Below are 18,145 nucleotides of genomic sequence, written 5' to 3' on the forward strand. Positions count from 1 at the left end.
AACCATATGTGCCCAGCACCATCTGAGACACCCACAACACCATTTGGAAGGTGCACAAGCTGTGAGGTACCTGGCATGGGCTTTCTGAATGCAGCAAGTTGGGAGTTCTGGTATTTACAGCTGAGCTCACTTCCCTCCCACAGCAATGAGTCTGAAGCCACAAGATCACCAGCTCAGAGGAGGACCTCCGAGGTTGCCAGACATCACATTGCAGAGCCAGGAGCTGAAGTCCTCAGGGCTTCCAGGCTCCTTGCTGCAGCGGCAGAAGACTACAGCAATGAGATTTGCTTTTGCCCAGCTCATCACAATAATCTGCACAACGTGCTACAACCTTCCCATTACTCTCAGTCTCACCATGTCCCTCTGGCCACAACAATATCAAAAGGTCTGATGAGCAACACAATGGCTCTGGTCTTGGTTGTTGACCACCCATCTAGCATTGAGAGAGCACCACTCATGAGGAGATGGTGCTCCTGGGATCCCTGCTCCCTCTTAGGAGCCACTTCAGATTAAAGAATGTCATGTAAAAAGGAAGATGAGCCTGAAGACTTCAGATCCCACCTGCAAAACAGAGCCAAGACTCCTATGGTTCATGCATGTATGGCAGGGAGTCTGCCAGCTCACAACAAATCCAGCCCCAGGGCACTGGCCTGACAGAGTTTCTCCAAATGGTAGATTCTGCAAAACACAGTTGCTTTGAAGCCACTAGCAGCCCATAAAATGAGCTGGCAGGAACTCAGGCTTGTTGCTATCAGAAACCCACCTGTGTTTCTCTTGTAGTTCATCAAAACCAACGTACTTCCAGAAGACAATCTGGATTTCATAATAGAAACTCAGTTGGAAATACCCAATACACTTGAACAGGAAGGTCAAGCAGTAAAGAGAAGAGATAAGGAAAAATTAGACCACTTAATCAGCTTGTCCCTGTGGCTAGACATACGCAATAAAAATATAGTGAAATAATCTGTAAAGAACCAACAGCAAGGAAATACATATATTTTAAACTACTATTCATCCTCATAGCTTTTTATACTTAAAAAAAAAAAAAAAAGTCTTTATAGTTCTACCATAAATCTTCCTGCAGTACAATCTGGGGCATTACACAGCATTAGCTTACCCACAGTATCTGGTATTGGGTTTTATTTTCCCCTCGCTAGTGCTGTCTTTACTCAGAAGAGATGCAGCTGTGATGATGCTCCTAAAGACATTTGTCCTTCTGTCTCACAGACATGGTTTCAATTAAGTTTAATTACAGCCCCTGTCGTTTCAGACCAAAGTCTGTTTCACACCGTGTGTAGCTTCTATTGCAGGACAGTTCAAATCTGAAAGCTCTGCAGCAAGAATAGAAAAAGTGCTGCCATCTGAAAGCTCTGCAGAGAGAATAGACATATTGCTGCCACACCAATAGTATTATTTGCAGTGATGATGGGTCAGATTAAAAGTCTTTTTTTATATATATATTTTTTGAGGCTTATTCAGGGCTCCACTACTGCAACCTGTAAGCAAGGAAAAAGATGGACTGAGTAAAAGATGAAAGCAGCTCTCCTGAGGCAGATTTTTATCATGAATCTCACTGTCTCTGATGCTTTTTTGGAAACCCCAGCTCCTGCTGTCAGTTGATTATAAAGACACAATTCCTTTATTCTTAAAAAAAAAAAAAAAAAAAAAAAAAAAAAAAGGAAAAGTTATTATCACTGGCAATTACAGAGAAAAGTCATGAAAACATGACTGAAGTGTTCCTGCAGTGCTCCAAGAAGGAGGCAAGGGAAAAGAGTTCAGCAATTATTTCTCTGACGACCTTATTCTAAGGAAAACTCAAGGTTTTGGAAGAACTTTGGACTGTAAACAGGCATCTAAAAGAGATGAAGCAAAGCATAAATCTCATGCCTAAAAGATTAAGAGTAGGTAGAGTCAGTTCTTCAGTGCTGAAAATGGAGGCTTTGGCAAAGATGCTGCTACAATCATGGTGGATTCGTGCAGCCCTCAGCCAACTCCAAGCTTAACTTCTGCACAGCAGCCAGATTGAGGCAGGGCTGGGTACTCTGAGTACACCCAGGTTTTAATCTCACCACAGATATTTGTTCTTCAGAACCCCAGATCTGCTGAGATGAATTATGGGGATGTTGCACTCTCTCCTCTGAAACACAGAAAATGGCATGAAAAAATCTATGAAGTAAATGCGAATCCACCTTTTGAATAGGCCAGACACATGGCACCATATTAGGAGCTCTGTTGCTTAGGCACCAGACAAATCATTTTTGAATTTGTTGACACCATGCACAGGATCCATATAAAGCCAAGCACAGAATCCAGGAACAAACTGAAAAGGAAAAACAAGCAGCATTTTCTCTCAGCAGCGATTGCAGCCACATGGCAATCTTGTCTGCCATGTAAAAAACATTCATTAGCCTATTTAACCAAAATTAGCTATGAAAATGTACTCTGAGTTTTCTTCCCCCACATTGGTAAGGTGTCTTTTAACGTAAGTGTTATCTAACCAATTTAAAGCAAATTTTCCTGTAAATTGTATCATTATTATCATTATGCTGGAAAAGGTTAGGTCATGATTTTTCTCAGAGTTCTCAGAATCACATTTAACTTGCTAAAATGTCAGAAAAAACCCTCATATCTTAGATTCACTGAGGTGCAGTAAATTAACATCAAAAAGTAAAGCAGAGAACATCCTATTGGGCAAAACAGAAGCGATAAACTGCAGTTACAGTTACATACCCCCACAAATACCTTTCTTCTCAGACAAATTGAATCAATATCCCAGCTTCAATAGCAAATATTTCAAATGACCTGACCTGTCCATGTCTCACACTCTGGTGCTGGCTCCTCCAAAAATAGAAAGTTGTTCTAAGTTGCAATCCTGAGTTTAAGCCACTGAAACAAAGTACCCCTATGTCAGACTTTGCACACTTCCCCTCCATCTCTATAATGTGATGCATCAATTCAATTCTCCTTGGAAGATTTGAAATCTACAATCTATAAGAGCTGGGTCTCTTTAGTTTGGAGAAGGGGAGACTGAGAGGTGACCTTATTAATGTTTACAAATATATAAAGGCTGAGTGTCACGAGGATGGAGCCAGGCTCTTCTCGGTGACAACCAATGGTAGGACAAGGGGTAATGAGTTCAAACTGGAACACGAGAGGTTCCACTTAAATTTGAGAAAAAACTTCTCAGTGAGGGTGACAGACACAGGAACAGGCTGCCCAGGGAGGTTGTGGAGTCTCCTACTCTGGAGACATTCAAAACCCGCCTGGACACCTTCCTGTGTAACCTCATCTGGGTGTTCCTGCTCCGGCAGGGTATTTGACTAGATGATCTTTTGAGGTCCCTTCCAATCCCAGACATTCTGTGATTCTGTGATTTACCACCATGTGTAGACTTTTGTTTGCAAATATATATATGTAGTTGAACGAGATATTTTTGGAAAAAATACCTTTTAATGACATTTGTTTCACACTCCTGCTGAAGACAGTGGAGATTATTAGTTTCAGTAGAGTTGAAGTTTCACCATTTTCTCTTTGGTAACCACCCATTTATCATAAGAGAACAGGAAAACACCAGTGCTGAACCACACCACTGCTCCATCTAGCTCAGCATCTTTTCTCTAGCAGTTAACAACAAGGTAAGCACAAAGTGACGCCCAAAACACAATCCAGCAATTTGCAACACACTGTTTCCTTAGCTAAGGATGATATCCTTGAACTTATTAGCCCTCACACTATATATTTTTCTACTTGCTTTTTGAACTCCATAAACTTTTAGCATCTCCAATATCCTGTGGCAAGAAATTCCACAGCTGACTTACATGCCATGGGGACTGTCTCCTCTTTCATGTTGAACCTTTCAACTGCTAGCTTGTAGTATATAGCTGGTGTCGTAGACCCTGTGTTGCAAGAGATCCATGCTCATCTTCTCTACACCTCGCATTATTTTATACACACTTGTCATAGTCCATCTGAAGTGGGTTTATTCCAGTCCAAAGAGTTATTTGGACTGGATACTCAGTTAAAACTTAAATGGGGAGCTGAGATTGCCCATGCTATTCAAGATGCAAATAAATAATTAATTCATAAAGTAGTGTAATATTTTCTGTTTTATTTTCTATCTTTTTCCTAGCATTCAATACTCGATTTGTCTTTTGACTACTAATGAACACTGAGCTGATGTTTGCACAGAACTGTCTCTTATAACTGCACAATTTCATTCCTGAATTCCTCATCGGCTCAGACCTTGTAATTTTATAGGTGAGGTTAGAAATTTTTCCTGTGAGCACCACTTTGCATTAACTATATTGAATTCATGTGCTATTTTATTGTCTAATCATTCAGTATCATAAGATTCTTCTACAACATTTTATCCATGTTGGCTGTCATTTCTACTACCCTGAATAACAGTCCCATCAACGAGCTTTATCACCCCACTCTTCACTTCCTCAATAACTGCTTATTGTTTAATCTCTGCTGTTTGCAGTTTCAAGTGTTAAGTATCATGAGTTGCGTATGATTACAACACAGTGCATCAGGAAGGAAAGATTCAGAAGAATTATTGCACAATATTTCTGTTCCTTTTATCACCTTTCCCTCTTCTCCATCTGTCCTATGTTCTCCCTGTTTGCAATATTCTGTAGAGAAAAATTATATGTCATTCAAAGAAATTACACTGATAGCTGTTCTCTGAAAAGAACGTTTGGATAATTAAAAGGTGACTTCTCTTTGTTCTGGAGACTATTCTAACTGAGCTAGAACCTGGGGGATATCTGAAAAAGAAGTTTGAATGTAGATACAAGGAGAATCATCATTTTGTTCATTTAGTGTGATGTTCTGACAGAATCAACTGCAGTTTTCTTCTTACTGTCTGGTGGGCTGACAAGAAATCTCTCCAAGGCCAGAACAAAGAATGCTCCGGGGACTTGACAGCACACAGGATTTATGTAGCAGCAGACCATCATCCTATTCAGAAGCATTTAGCCAGAGTAGTTTGCCTTGCCTCTACATCCAATTTCCATCAGTCAGAAATGTCAAGGGACCAGAGGATTTAAGAGCAGACAGTAACCTTTGTTTGGGGATGGTTTATTCATTCACAACATGCAGCAAGTATGAGTATGTACTTTAAAAGGCAGCAAAAAAAATAGAAAGTTGTTTTCAAATCTGACTGGCAATGGATTGTTGAAAGAAGTCTCATACTTACAATCCGGAGAAATACAATCTTCAGGATTCCTGTTTTCCCTAGGTCTGATGACAATAAGATGTTCCTCTTACATTTTGTCACCTAAAGTCCTCTCTCTGAGTATTGGACTTTGACTAAATTTACCCAGACAGAAAATCTGTGAACCCCACAGCTCAGACACTTTGTGATTTGGTACTCATTTTAGCTTTCATTACAGTTTAGAGAAAACTGTATCTGTCCTTATATAACATGCAATTTTATCTATTTATTTATTTTTAAGCAAAGTTTTGCCATTTCTCCTGAGGTTGTTTTTCTTTCAGTAAATCATATGTATCTAATGATTTAAAAGTTTTCTACAGAAGAAATATATTAATCAGCCATGTTTACCACACATGAATGGAGCCAGGATAAGGTCATTCCTTTATTGTATAAGGGTTGCATAAGTTTTGTGTAAATTAGACTCTCTCTATATATATTATAAAGACAGATTGTATTTGGAGTAGTTAAATTTTTTATGTGACCATCATCTTACTGTAGTTTATGACCTACTTAGGTCACTCATATTCTCTAAGAACAAGCACCTTTAATTCAGTCCCACTCACCAACCCACCTAACCGGATGACAATTGTTTATATTATCAAAATTGAGAGAGACATCACAGGAATTTTGGTTGGTTTTACAGTTTTGTCAGCAACTCTTCACAGGTGTTGTGCAACTTGTGCTTTCTATGAGCATCCTTCTGAGTATTTACTTCAACCTGCACATTTTGACTTGAAACAAAGGTTGCAAGTATCAGAGTTGAAAGCCTGATTTTTTTATTCATAAGCAGCTTTTGCAGTCAATGTTTAGCCTGAAAATGATACTGAGTTTGCCTTGAGAGTGGAAAATAGCAATTTAAGCAAAATCACCAATTGTCATGCACCAAAAAAAAAAAAAAAAAACAAAAAAAAAAACAAAAAAAAAAAAAACAAACAAACAAAAAAAAAACCAGAAGTATTTGCATGACTAGTCAATGAACTGAAATGAAAATTCCTATTTGATGCATTAGGCTTCTCAAAGATTGTCTAATGAAGATTATAGTGACTCCCTCTTTATATTATTAATAGATGTATTCGAAAAACTAATTTTGCTGTGTTTCTCTGCAAATAGTCTTTGTTGACCACAGGGTTCATCATCTACTTCTTTAACATTTCAGCAAGCATGACATTTTAATTCTCTTTTCCTTCCAAGAACTGTCGCTTCCAGAATACCCTTGTTGAAAACACCGTTAAATGCACAAAAAGATGTCTCAAAGCATGCATATGGGACCATGTAGAATAAACCCTCAAGCTCACCTTTATGTTATGAAAACCCACTGTTTGTTGCAGGTAGACAGACTAGACTTTTCCCTCTCTCCTTTGAGGACAAAAAAAAAAAATGGCAGCTGTACCTAGCACAAGGCATTGCCATCTGTATGCATTAGAGTAAGCCAATTTAATTCTTAGGATAATAGGACTTTCCAAGCTTCCAAAGCTACAGGCAAAAAAAATATATATATTCCACTTTGTTTTCTCAGATCCTAACCTTGATTTTCCTCCCAACTGAAATGATTGCCTTAATGGTAAGTATTAATATTGGTATGTTTTTTTTGTGAACACTTATTTTTAAACAAATAAAGAAAGACAAGGAAGGTCATTTGGCTCTTTTTGGGCCCTAGGAAAACACAGCATTCCCAGAAAATCAGTTTCTCTATTAAAAACGTGCACAATAAAATGAATGGCAAAAGGAGAGAAATCAGGAGAAGAGCTACTTTGTGTTTCATTTTGATAGAAAAAATCTGTATCAACCAAATGAGGTTTTTGCTGTAACATAATTCAGATGAGTCATAATGTTGATGCCAAATGCATCAGAGTCTCTGTGAGATAGCAAGTTCAGACCCATAGTTGTGAGAATTATTTATCAGTCTGAGCTGAATAAGACATCATTCACTTAACAGAAATTAGAAGTAGCTGCCTTGGCAGAGTTTGCCTGTGGAATTACAAGAGGATGGGCAAGAATTCTTATAAAGCTGAAGAAGTCTGTTTACTGACTTGAGCAGACTTTGAAGGGAGTCTCTTTGCATTCTGCTTGCAGAGCTCTGTGCACAGAGTTATCCTTATCTTTAAATGAACAAATGCTGAAAATCTTCTGCCCTACCAGCCTGTCTCAGCAGAGCAGGATAAACGTGCTCAGCTGAATGCACAGTTAACTCTTTTCACTAGAGCTTTACATGTGGACGGTTATTTCCATCTTTACTTTTAATGATTTGTTTCAGTTTGAAATTCCTGTTGCCTTCATAGGGGACTTAGCAAGATTTTGTATTCTTGCTTTGGCTTCTTTTAATCCAAATTAAACAATACATGCTCATTAAAAAGCTAAATATGCTTTACTTTGCCCAGTGTAATAACCCCATTTTAAATGGCTGAAATCATAAGGCACTTTTTTAAGATGTGAAACTGAATTTGCATTGTGACTGTTGCTACTTTTATTCCTCCTGAAAATGTTACTCAGAAAAGAGCTATATATTCTACACAGATAAGTGCATAGTTTCATTTTATAGTGCTCATGGCAGCAAAAATTATAGCTAACTTATCAGTCTTTAATATAATTCATTGTTTTCCCTCATTCATAATTTTTTTGGAAGAAGACCCTATGGACTTGCTAATTTCAATGCTTCCATTATAACCTTTCCTAAGGAAACATGTTTTCTCCCATTTTAAATTATGCTTTTAACACAGCATAAGCTACTATTGAATAAGCAATAAAACAATAACAGCTGATCAAAACACTTGTAAATTTGACATATTGCAAATCATGAGAAAAGTAACTCTTTAAGTCCAAATTGCAGAAAAATATTTGAAAATAACATGATATCTTGTATGAACAACGCTAGATAAGGATCAGCATATTAGTCTTATCTATAATATCAGTTCTAGCACTTGTAACCTATCATAACACTTCCTCTGTTTAGCCAACAAGCTTTGAGCTTAGGTCAGGAGCCTAGAAGACAATTTCATGGGGATGCTTCATGTCCACTAGGGATTGAAACCCATCTTTTGTTATTGTAGCTATTTATCACTGTCTTTATTAAACCTAGCTGCACTTCAAGCCATTAACATGCTAACAATGGCAAAACCAATCCTGGAACCCATAGCTTTATCTTCAGTATTTCTTTTCTTCCTCATTTGCTTTATCCTCTGGTGGTGCCCTGTGTCGCTTAGAGAGATGTAACTTACCCATAGAGAGCCAGAACCCCAGCTACAGCTCCAGGTCAAACATCCCTCTCTGCAGCCCCTCAGCATGGCTGGCAGGGTAGCCAGTGATGGACAAAGCCATGGGACTGGGAGAGGACAACAGGGGCAGAAAATCGCAGAGAGGAGAGAGTCAGCAAAGAAAGAGGTGACAAGAAGGAATGGTGTAGAAAAGTGGGAGAGTAAGAATAAAAAAAGACTGTGATAATTGCTCAGAACATAGAAGCAGCTCTCCTAAAATGGAAGGAGAAAATAAGAGTTGCTAGGTTAACAGGACTGGATACAGGACTTCCATCCTAATACATACCAGGAGTAGAAGCTCTGTCAAGCCTTTCACACGCTTCAGGGAAATAATGTCTCCTCTCTTTAAGGGTGCTGAAACTCTGCTGAAAGCTCTGATTTTGATTTTTAGAAAATAATGTAGAAGGGAGAGCAACGCAAGAAGTCTAAGAGCAGAAGGAAATACCCTTATTGTGTCTGTCCCAGCCATGCTTCTATAATTTTCCACTATGCTCTTTTAATATGGCTTGAGCCCAGCCTGCAAACTGCTAGCACTTATTCAAGTGAGGCAGCTCTTTCATCAATGAAGTCAGTAAAGAAGAAGCAAGCCAAAACCCAAAACGCCAGACTAAAAATCCTGTTCACTCTCAGTCACTCAGCATTCACTTCCCTGGTCCTGACAAGGTCATAATTTCCCTGAGGTAGCTCCTGGGCAGCCAAGCCAACATAAAGATCAGATTTTAAGCATTAAATGTAACAGTGAGGGGGAAAAAAGAAACTTCAGTGAAGGCAGAACACAGTCCTTGAATTTATTTTGACATCAGAGCTCATCTCTTTGTTTCCACTAGCCACCTCTTTACTTGTTAAAGAGATTCGATCTTAACAGCTTATCATGCTTTTATATCCTCCCTCTATAATTATAGTTCATTTATTTTGACCAAATTACGTCTAACTACATATGATATTTTATATGCAGTAACTTTCTCACCTGGTTAATTTTGGCTAGAATTACAGGAACTAATGAAACACATGATTCTAAAATAATATAATTACTTTGATATCCTTAAGCCAATTGAATTCTTCTCTTCTTGCAATTCAACCTGAATATGACATTTATTTTTCTATTTAATTTCTGCTGTGTACAGCACAAAAACAAACAAACAAACAAACAAACAACACACAACACCTTCCTTGGATCTAAACATCTTTTATAACAGCCTAAGAAAGAAGCAACTTAAATCTTTGTTTCTCAGGGTTAAATTTTCTTGCAAAATTACATGTATTACTGAATTTTTCCAGTGACAGAATGATGATATTCAGATTGTCCAGTATAATATGTAGAGACTTTAAATAAGTGAATGAACTTTCCTGTCAAAAGCAACTTCATTTTTACAGACCAATCAAAGGGCCACTGTCAAGGTTGTTAAGTATTAACTTTTCCATAAATAAGCAGTTGTTCCATTTGAAAGTACTTATGTTAAAAAGACACTGTCAACTTTAAAAAGTCACACTTAAACTCAATATGAATGTAATGTGCTTTTAATTTGTGAGTTTGAAGATCTTAGAGATAATGTTTTATTTTCCTTTAATTTTGGCAGGAGCTGGGTAGGAATTGCTTTCCTGGCTTTCATGATACATCACCCTGTAAAGTTTTCAACTGGGTGACTGGCAAGAGTGTAATCCTTTCTAAAGTGACTTCAGACATTTTTTCAAAGGTAATTCTTCACTTAGAGATGCAGATTTCAGTGGCAGCAGAATGGATGCTCTTTTAAATGGCAGACAGTGTTTATCTAAATTTTAGATTTCTAAATACTTCTGCAAATTGGGTCACTGAGTGCTTAAGAACCTGTGCCACTGTCAGGCAGTGAGATTCATATTCCTGAGTCCTTTTAGTGCCTTTAAAGTTCTCTTCTCCTGAAAAATTCTTTTTCTTGTTGCACTGTTGCAACAGTGACTTAGACTTGACTCCTGGAGCTGCTTCCCTGAGCAGTTAAGTGCCTTCACATCCTGAATGAAGTCAGAGACTTAAAGCATCCTGCTTAACAAAGGACACACACCTGCCACTGTTACAAACCAACACTGTCTGATACATGACAACGTAAAATTTGCTCATGTTCCCAAACCTGTTTGCAATGAAAAGTTTAGCAAATTGGATACAATTTTAAAGGTAAAGTTCATGCTACTCTGGGAGAAATGGTTGTATTTCTGTCACACCCTATTTTGTAGGCTCACACAGAAGAATTTTGGTCCATGTTGAAGCCATTTTAAAGAAAGCTGATGCACACAGATGACCATAAATGCCAGGCTTCTTTTATGTAGTCAACAATATGGCTGAATCTGTGAGAATTTTTCTCATCTATTAAAAAGCACGAGATTCAAGTGGGTAATTTAGGAGCCGAATGAATCCACCGGTAATTCTTTCCTGTTAAGAGCGACTGACAGTTGCCTACAACTGCCCTTTACCAAGTGATATTGCAACTCTGGGAGACATTCTGTGAAAGTCTCAAATTCAGGAAAGAGGGAATTACTGCAGAGGAGATGAAATCCATACAATGTGAGCTCTAGTTACATGTTCATTTTTTATTCCAGCTCTCCCAACAACCACTTACTGATGCCCTTTTACTCACCTTTGGTACCTTCCTTCACGAAGCCTTGCTCTTTTTTTTCAGACAACGTAATTCCACTGGATTTAGTATCTGGGAATAGACCACTGTCAGTCAGCAAAGTTACCATGGTCATTCAGAGAAGGCTGCCATGCAACCAGTTCTATTTTGAAATAGAACAAATCTGTTTGATATGAATACTAGAATTAGATTCACTCCAATCAATTTTCTGGAATTTTCTAGCTTACTTTGGAAACAATCTGAGGTTTAGATGGCTACCAGCTCAGGACCTCCCATGCCACTCCTAGTGCTACTGCTGAATTTAACTAGCCAGGTTTTTGTTTATCATCCCATACAGGTCTCGCAAGACTTAGCATGACAACTACCAAACACTCACAGAAAAGCAGATAGTCATGAATTAAAAATCACAGACTGTCACTTCTCACTCTGCAAGCTGCCTGGTTTTCTTTCATTATGCCTTGTAAAATTACTTCTTCTTCTGACATTGGTTCCAGTGTTTTACTGAACAGAATCATACACCTGGTGTTTATCTACCCACTGGAAGAGACATTTGGGTGTGTTGTAAGAGTAACACGCTTACCAGGGAAAACCATTTTCAACATACTCTTAGTCCAGTGCCAATAGACTGGGCCTTGTTAGCTAGGCAATTATTCTGTCTCATAATCATACTTTAAAATAAGTTTTTTACATAAAAAGTGTTACCACACTACCCTTATTCCTGGTGACTATTATCTCCATTTCTGCCAGACGCAGCGGCCTTATAAATGTTCAGTATCATCTCACATCTTCTAATCGTAATGTATGTTTCATTTGCCACATTGAAACAGAATTACCTCAACCCACTTTATCAAATCTCTCTGGAGAATCTGATTTTAACCTGACATGTTGGGTCCATTAGAGACTGTAATTATTTTGAGTTAGTTGTAGAGGTATGGAATTAGGAAGGATATGTTGAGTTGTGACAGACTGTATCAGGGTCAGACGTGAGGTTATGAGAAGGAGGGTGTGGGGCATTTCTCTTCCCCTTTAATAGAACAATTAACACTTAGCTTAATCAATCCTGCATTTTCGAATGTCTTGCTGATAGGTCATGCACCATTACATCAGCATGTGAGAGATAACCAATGCAAATAGGTCATTGGATGTCACCTCAGTGGCATCTTAGTGTAAATCTAATAAGGTTTAAATGTAAAAGAAGAGCACCAGGATGAACAAGAGAGGAAGAATCACAGATTCAGAAAACTTTATTAGCTAGAAAGAATTATTTTTTAAGCAAGATAAGCAGCATAGCACTGACCCTACCACTGATGTCTGGGTACTGATATAGCTGGAGATCTCTAAATCTAATAATAACTGTAGAAATATCTTTAAACACTAAATGTCATTTTGCAGTCCATTGTCGATGGGTTAACAGAGGTTTTTCCCCCTTTATTAAAGAACAAAGAGGCAGCAAGCCCAGCTTTATTTGTTTAAATACTACTGAGTGGTGAATTTAAATGACTGTCTTTTCACACAGATACAGTATGAGGAAAGTTCATCCCAATGGTGAAGACATGGCTGCAAAGAAAAGTGATCTGTTCCCAGTTGGGGCATGGGCATCCCAGCACATGGTTGCACTACTGCAGTGTAAGGAAGGGTACGGGCCTGCAGAGACCAAGTGGAAACCCCTGAGTGCACATTTTTATTTCGTAGTGCCCTGCTGTGAATGCCAGACAACTTCTGCATGTCCCTGCCCCATTGTGTATGTCATCAATGGGCTGCAGTCCCTCCAGAGTGTCCATGACCCTGCTTTTGGTGTTGAGTGCCTCTCACCAAGATTGGGCCTCCAGCCCTCAGTAACTGCTAAATACATTTGAGCATGTTCACCGTGTGCTTCTCTGAAAAGATAAATATTTGGCATGCAATGGTTAAATTTTGCTGCTGTGTGGGGTTTCTCCACTGTTTGCCCCAAGGCAGGCTGTCCTACCGTGGTCCCTCCCGCCTCCACCCACACAACTGCCTGTTTATCACCCATCTCCTGTCCCCAAGCAACTCAAATGCTGTCAGCTGAAAGGAAGCAAGATCACACCTTACCCACTCTGCTGATAGTCGTTTATCTGCACAGGTCCTCAACTAATATCAAGAAGTACAGCCTAATAATGGGTGCAGAAAAATAACAAGATTTCCAATAGCTGATAAACAGCCTAATCAGCTTAATTTGAAGTGTGCATTATTCAAAACTCTGAAGCTCATCTTCAGAAAGGGATCACATAGCACTGAGTCTTGTGCTGTAATTTTAGTTTCCTTCATTGCCATCGCATGGAGGAACACATTTGTCAGCTGCACCATTTGCATGAGTATTGTGAAATCTGTATAGCTGAAATGTTCAAAGCTTAAAATTCCCATTCCATATGAATTTATTTAAAAAAAAAAAAATAAAATCCCAACTCTTGCTTTTCATCCAGAATAAGAAAACAATCTTTAAGGTTTTCCAGGGAAAACTTGTCTTGCTTCCCTGAAATGGCTGGTCCTGACTCCCACATCTCTTCGGCCTGTTCCAGAAACTGCACAAGAGCATCAAACACTCAAAGTGCCTGGCTCTGAGGTTGCCTGGAGACTCCCAGCTCAGATTGACTATTCAGAAAAGTCCTTTATATCTCGAGACTTTCAGGCCTCTCCTGTACTGCAGGAACATCAGGGTCTGAGTCAGGAACAGGTTGCAATGCAGCACCCAGACCTCTGGACTGGGCTTGGGAAATCAAGGGTTCAAGCAGACTGCCATGGATCTGACAGAGACCTCCATGCCATTCAGGAGTCAGAATGTTTTCACGAAAACATTTTGGTGTTTCAGGTCATCCTTGCTCTTAAGAGTTGGGAAGTCTTTAGGGAAATATACTTCTCCCATTTGCCTGTGGGAAAAAGGATGAATTGCATGTACAGCTTTCCTTCCCTCAATGTGTCAATCTTGAAATCCACTCAGAGCTTGAATTGGTTCCTCTCTTTTCATTTACTATCATCTTCTGAAGAACACTTTTAATAACAACAGGCTATCTGCATTGGCTCTGATTTAAGCAGCAACTATTGATTGACTAGTTAGAACTTCCGTGCTTTATGAATTGTTCTCTAGAGGTGACAAAATGGGGAAATCAATGCTTCAATTTGCTTTTATATTCCAACTCCTAGTGCAAGTTAAACTTTTTCTGAGCAAGCTTACAAAGGTGAGGGAATATTTTAAAGTACCAGTAGATTTTGTGGGTGTAGAAGGGACACACATATCATCAGATGTTCAGTTTATCAAACATGGTAATCATGACAAAAAAGAAAAAAAAGAATAGTTTAAGAACTTATACCAGCTAGAGTTCTTTACTGAAGAAGTAGACCATTTTGTGTCTCAGATGATTCTAAAAGCATTTTAGAAAGGCTTAAAACCAAAGAGTTTGAAAGAGTGGAGAAATACTCTTATTATTGTGGATGACCTAACGCACCAAGGCACAACCTTCACTACCTGATTGTTATTATTGCCATGGCAATAGTGGTTTACAATATCAAGGGAAAATAAGTACGAATTTACACAGATTTGCAGCAAAAATACAGCAGAAAGTCATGATGTGAAGGCATAGAAGCTGCTATTATTTGAGTCACTATTATGTTTTCTGGGAGCCAGAGTAGTACCGCCCGATAATTCACCTACCTTATCACAGCAGAAAACCTCTTTATACTGAGAACGAGGTACAGGATAGGTTAATCTTAATGGCTTATATTGATAGATTAAGTGCATATGTTTTGCCCATGCATCAGTTCTGAATTCAAATGAAAAGCTATACACTATTAATTTTGTACATTTTGCTGGAGTAGGTACTACATATGTTCAATACATTAAAAAACCATGTGTCATGCATAGTTTTCTGTCAGAAATGAAAACAATGCACTTTGAGGTTTCTACATATTGCCAAGAATGTTTGAAATAAATGGACCTTCAATCTTATGAAATACAGCTTTAGCTAAAATAAAAGGCATGCATGAGTAATGGCCATACCAGGTAGAAACAAATGATTACTCTGGTTTTTGGATAGCCATAAACTAATGATCATTTCCTCATTTCTGAAGAAGAAATGATGGGGACAAGGGTAGTATGTACATAGCCATTATTTCAGCAGATGGGGCTCCATCAGCTTTAAATATCTAGTTCCACATCTTTTTAAGTTACTGTTTATCTTGAATGATTTAATCAACTGTTCATTATTAAGATTACTATTAGGAAAAATTACCAGGTCTTGCTTAAGCAAACACACCTTCTATTTGTATCTGTGCTTATAATAAAAGGTGTAAATGTTGGATATTCTACTGAAGTAGCAGGACTCTAGAAATCTTCACCATTAATCAAAAACGTAGTAAGCTACCAAAACAACATTTAAAATTAAAATTTAAGTGGAACTAACAAAGGGAATTTTTAAAAAGCAAAATGAAACAAATCCCGCAAATTACCTGAAAAGCAATCTAGGACAATAAATATTTGGGGAAATAAAAGAAGCAGCATTTCCTTCTCCTCTGCTTCTTTCAGTTCAGAACTAATAATTAGGGTAACAGCTGCCATCATTAAAAAATCCTAGTTGAAAAAAAAGGAATGCTGTATTCATAGCTGAAGTTAAATAGTGAAGCTGTGGGTTGCCAAATCCTCAGACCAGGACACAAGGTCAGCAGATGTAGCTTCAGATGCTGCTGTGGACTTCTGATACAACCTTGAGACTTGGGTCCATATTCATATCTCCCTGCTTTAAGCACTGAATCTCAGGACAGAGTAGGTAAGTGGTCCTGTTGCACAAGGAGTGTAAAGATGGTGAGATAAATTCCACAAGTTTGAAACAGGCTGATTTTCTCATGTGACCTCTCCAGCAATCAGGTGGATCCTCAAAGAACCACCTGTCCTCTTTAGCAACCAGGGAGACTTGTCCTGGCTGCAGAAAGATGTCAAGCAGGAAGCCTAAAGCCAAGAAAAAAGCTGAGCACTGGTAAGTTTCTGACCAAGGACCTACCTCAAGGGCTCCTAGACATGCCCCTATCCATAAGAGATTAAAACTATTGCGCTTATTTTGAGTGTAGATACTTTCTGAAGTTTCAAGAAGGCAAGGTATCAGCTTCTCTTCTGTCATGTGCTAGAGCAATAATGTACAGCCTATGGCCTATGGTTTGATTTGGCCCATCACAAAATATTCCACCTGTTCAAAAGCCCACTTCATGCCTCTTTGTTTCCCGAAGACCTTCAAATATAGGTGAGACTTTAACTGTGGCAGCTGTCTTTATGTTGACTTCTTGCCGAAGATCCCTCTATCCACTCCCAATCACTCCCCTTTGCTGACACTGTCATGTAAAGTTCATTAAGCCAAAACCAAAACAGATCCAAGCTGCCTCAAGTTATAAGTGAAATGGTTCTGGGAAATAAGCTAGGTCCTGTTTTCTGGTGCCTGTTTGCAACATTGCACAGACTTTTTCATCCAGTGATACATTCATAAGCATACATGTCTTTGACATGTTTCCACCCCTGTGTAGGTTCCTTACATTGCTGCAGCAACAGAGCACACTGCTTATCTTCTGACTCTTGCTTTTCCTCTGGTCCAGTTAAACTTGCATCACTGATGTCATGCAAAACAAATTCAATGGAGGAACAGCCCCTTCATAGTCTTGCTTCAAGCATGATGGTGCATTCCCATGGGATGGGGTCAAATCCTCTCAGAATGGCCAAGGATTATTGCACGAGTGCCCTCGCTCCACTGCAGGCACTTTCAGGCTTTATGCAGAGTGTTAGAGAGGAGTTTGGGTTTTTTATTCCTTGAGATTTCTGTTGAACTGCTCTCATAGAGTTGCCTAGCACCTTTTGTGGGTGCCCTCTCTGGTCTCCAGATGCTGTTCTAACGCGATAACAGATCTCTTCCAGGTGCTACATCTATAGCAATGTCTCGTATGTCTGATAACAGGTATCGGATGCCTCTGTTTAGGCACTGAGCTGCTGAAATGAGATTATATCTCCATTTAATTGGAATTTAGACATATGAATGAGAATAATTCCCAGATTATAAGGATGTTTTGAGAAGCAGCTCAGTAAGTTTTAGTTCATGCTCCAAAACCAGAGTGAAAGAGTCAGAAAAAGACTTCTACTTTCACAAATTACTTAATGAATCTTCATAGGATCCTGGTCAGGACAGAATTATTATTCATATATTTTTTGGTTACCAAGGCAGAAAGAACTAGTCCAACATAAATAAATTTGCTGCTAAAAATGTTATCCATTACTTTATCCTTACAAACATATATTTTACATGCCTCGAGGGGTAGTATTTTTGATATCTGTGATAAAACTTTGGAGTAAGAAACATGTTCACATTCACATGGCTGACTGAAATACTGCATTCTCATGGCATAGACTGACAACCCACATAGATCAGGCTATCTACCAACCTACATGCTGTTACACTGGTCATCATGGTGGTATGGTGAGTAAATGGATATCAAAGAATATCAGAGAATATCTTGCATCAGTTCCTGAAGCTGACGGAGTAGAAAAGTGAAGACAAAACAAAAATGGGGGAAAAAATAAAAGTGCTGAAATTACAGAAACTTTTCTTCTATGTTGTAGAAACATGCTCTTTTTCCAATGTGCTTATTACCTATGTTTGGATCCCTGTGCTGTGTTATTACTGAGCCTGGGGAAAAAAGGGATTTGAAAGACTGCAGTAAACTATCTCTATCAGAGCTAAACGTGTTTTAGGAAGCTTGTTTCTATTATAGGAACAGAAAGGAGGGATGTTTTGTCATGCAGGAGGTGTTGAAAGATAGGTCTGGTCAGACATGCCAAGTTGTATTTATGCCTACAACTGGCCTGATGCTCTGCTGAGGAACGCACAGAGAGCTGCAGTGGAGGCAGTGGAGCTGAGCTGTCTGCATAGACGAGTCAGGCTCCTGAGTGCATCTCCTGCTTCGTTATGAATCAGGCACACAGTTAATTTTAACCTCTTAATGAAGTGCCAGGTCAAGATCACGTGGCAATCAAGGGGCTGCTGTTCGTGGGGCAGTGAGGTTCTTTTTTTTTTTTTTCTTTT

Source organism: Streptopelia decaocto, assembly GCF_964273445.1.
Source record: "Streptopelia decaocto genome assembly, chromosome: 2".
NCBI lineage: Eukaryota > Metazoa > Chordata > Aves > Columbiformes > Columbidae > Streptopelia > Streptopelia decaocto.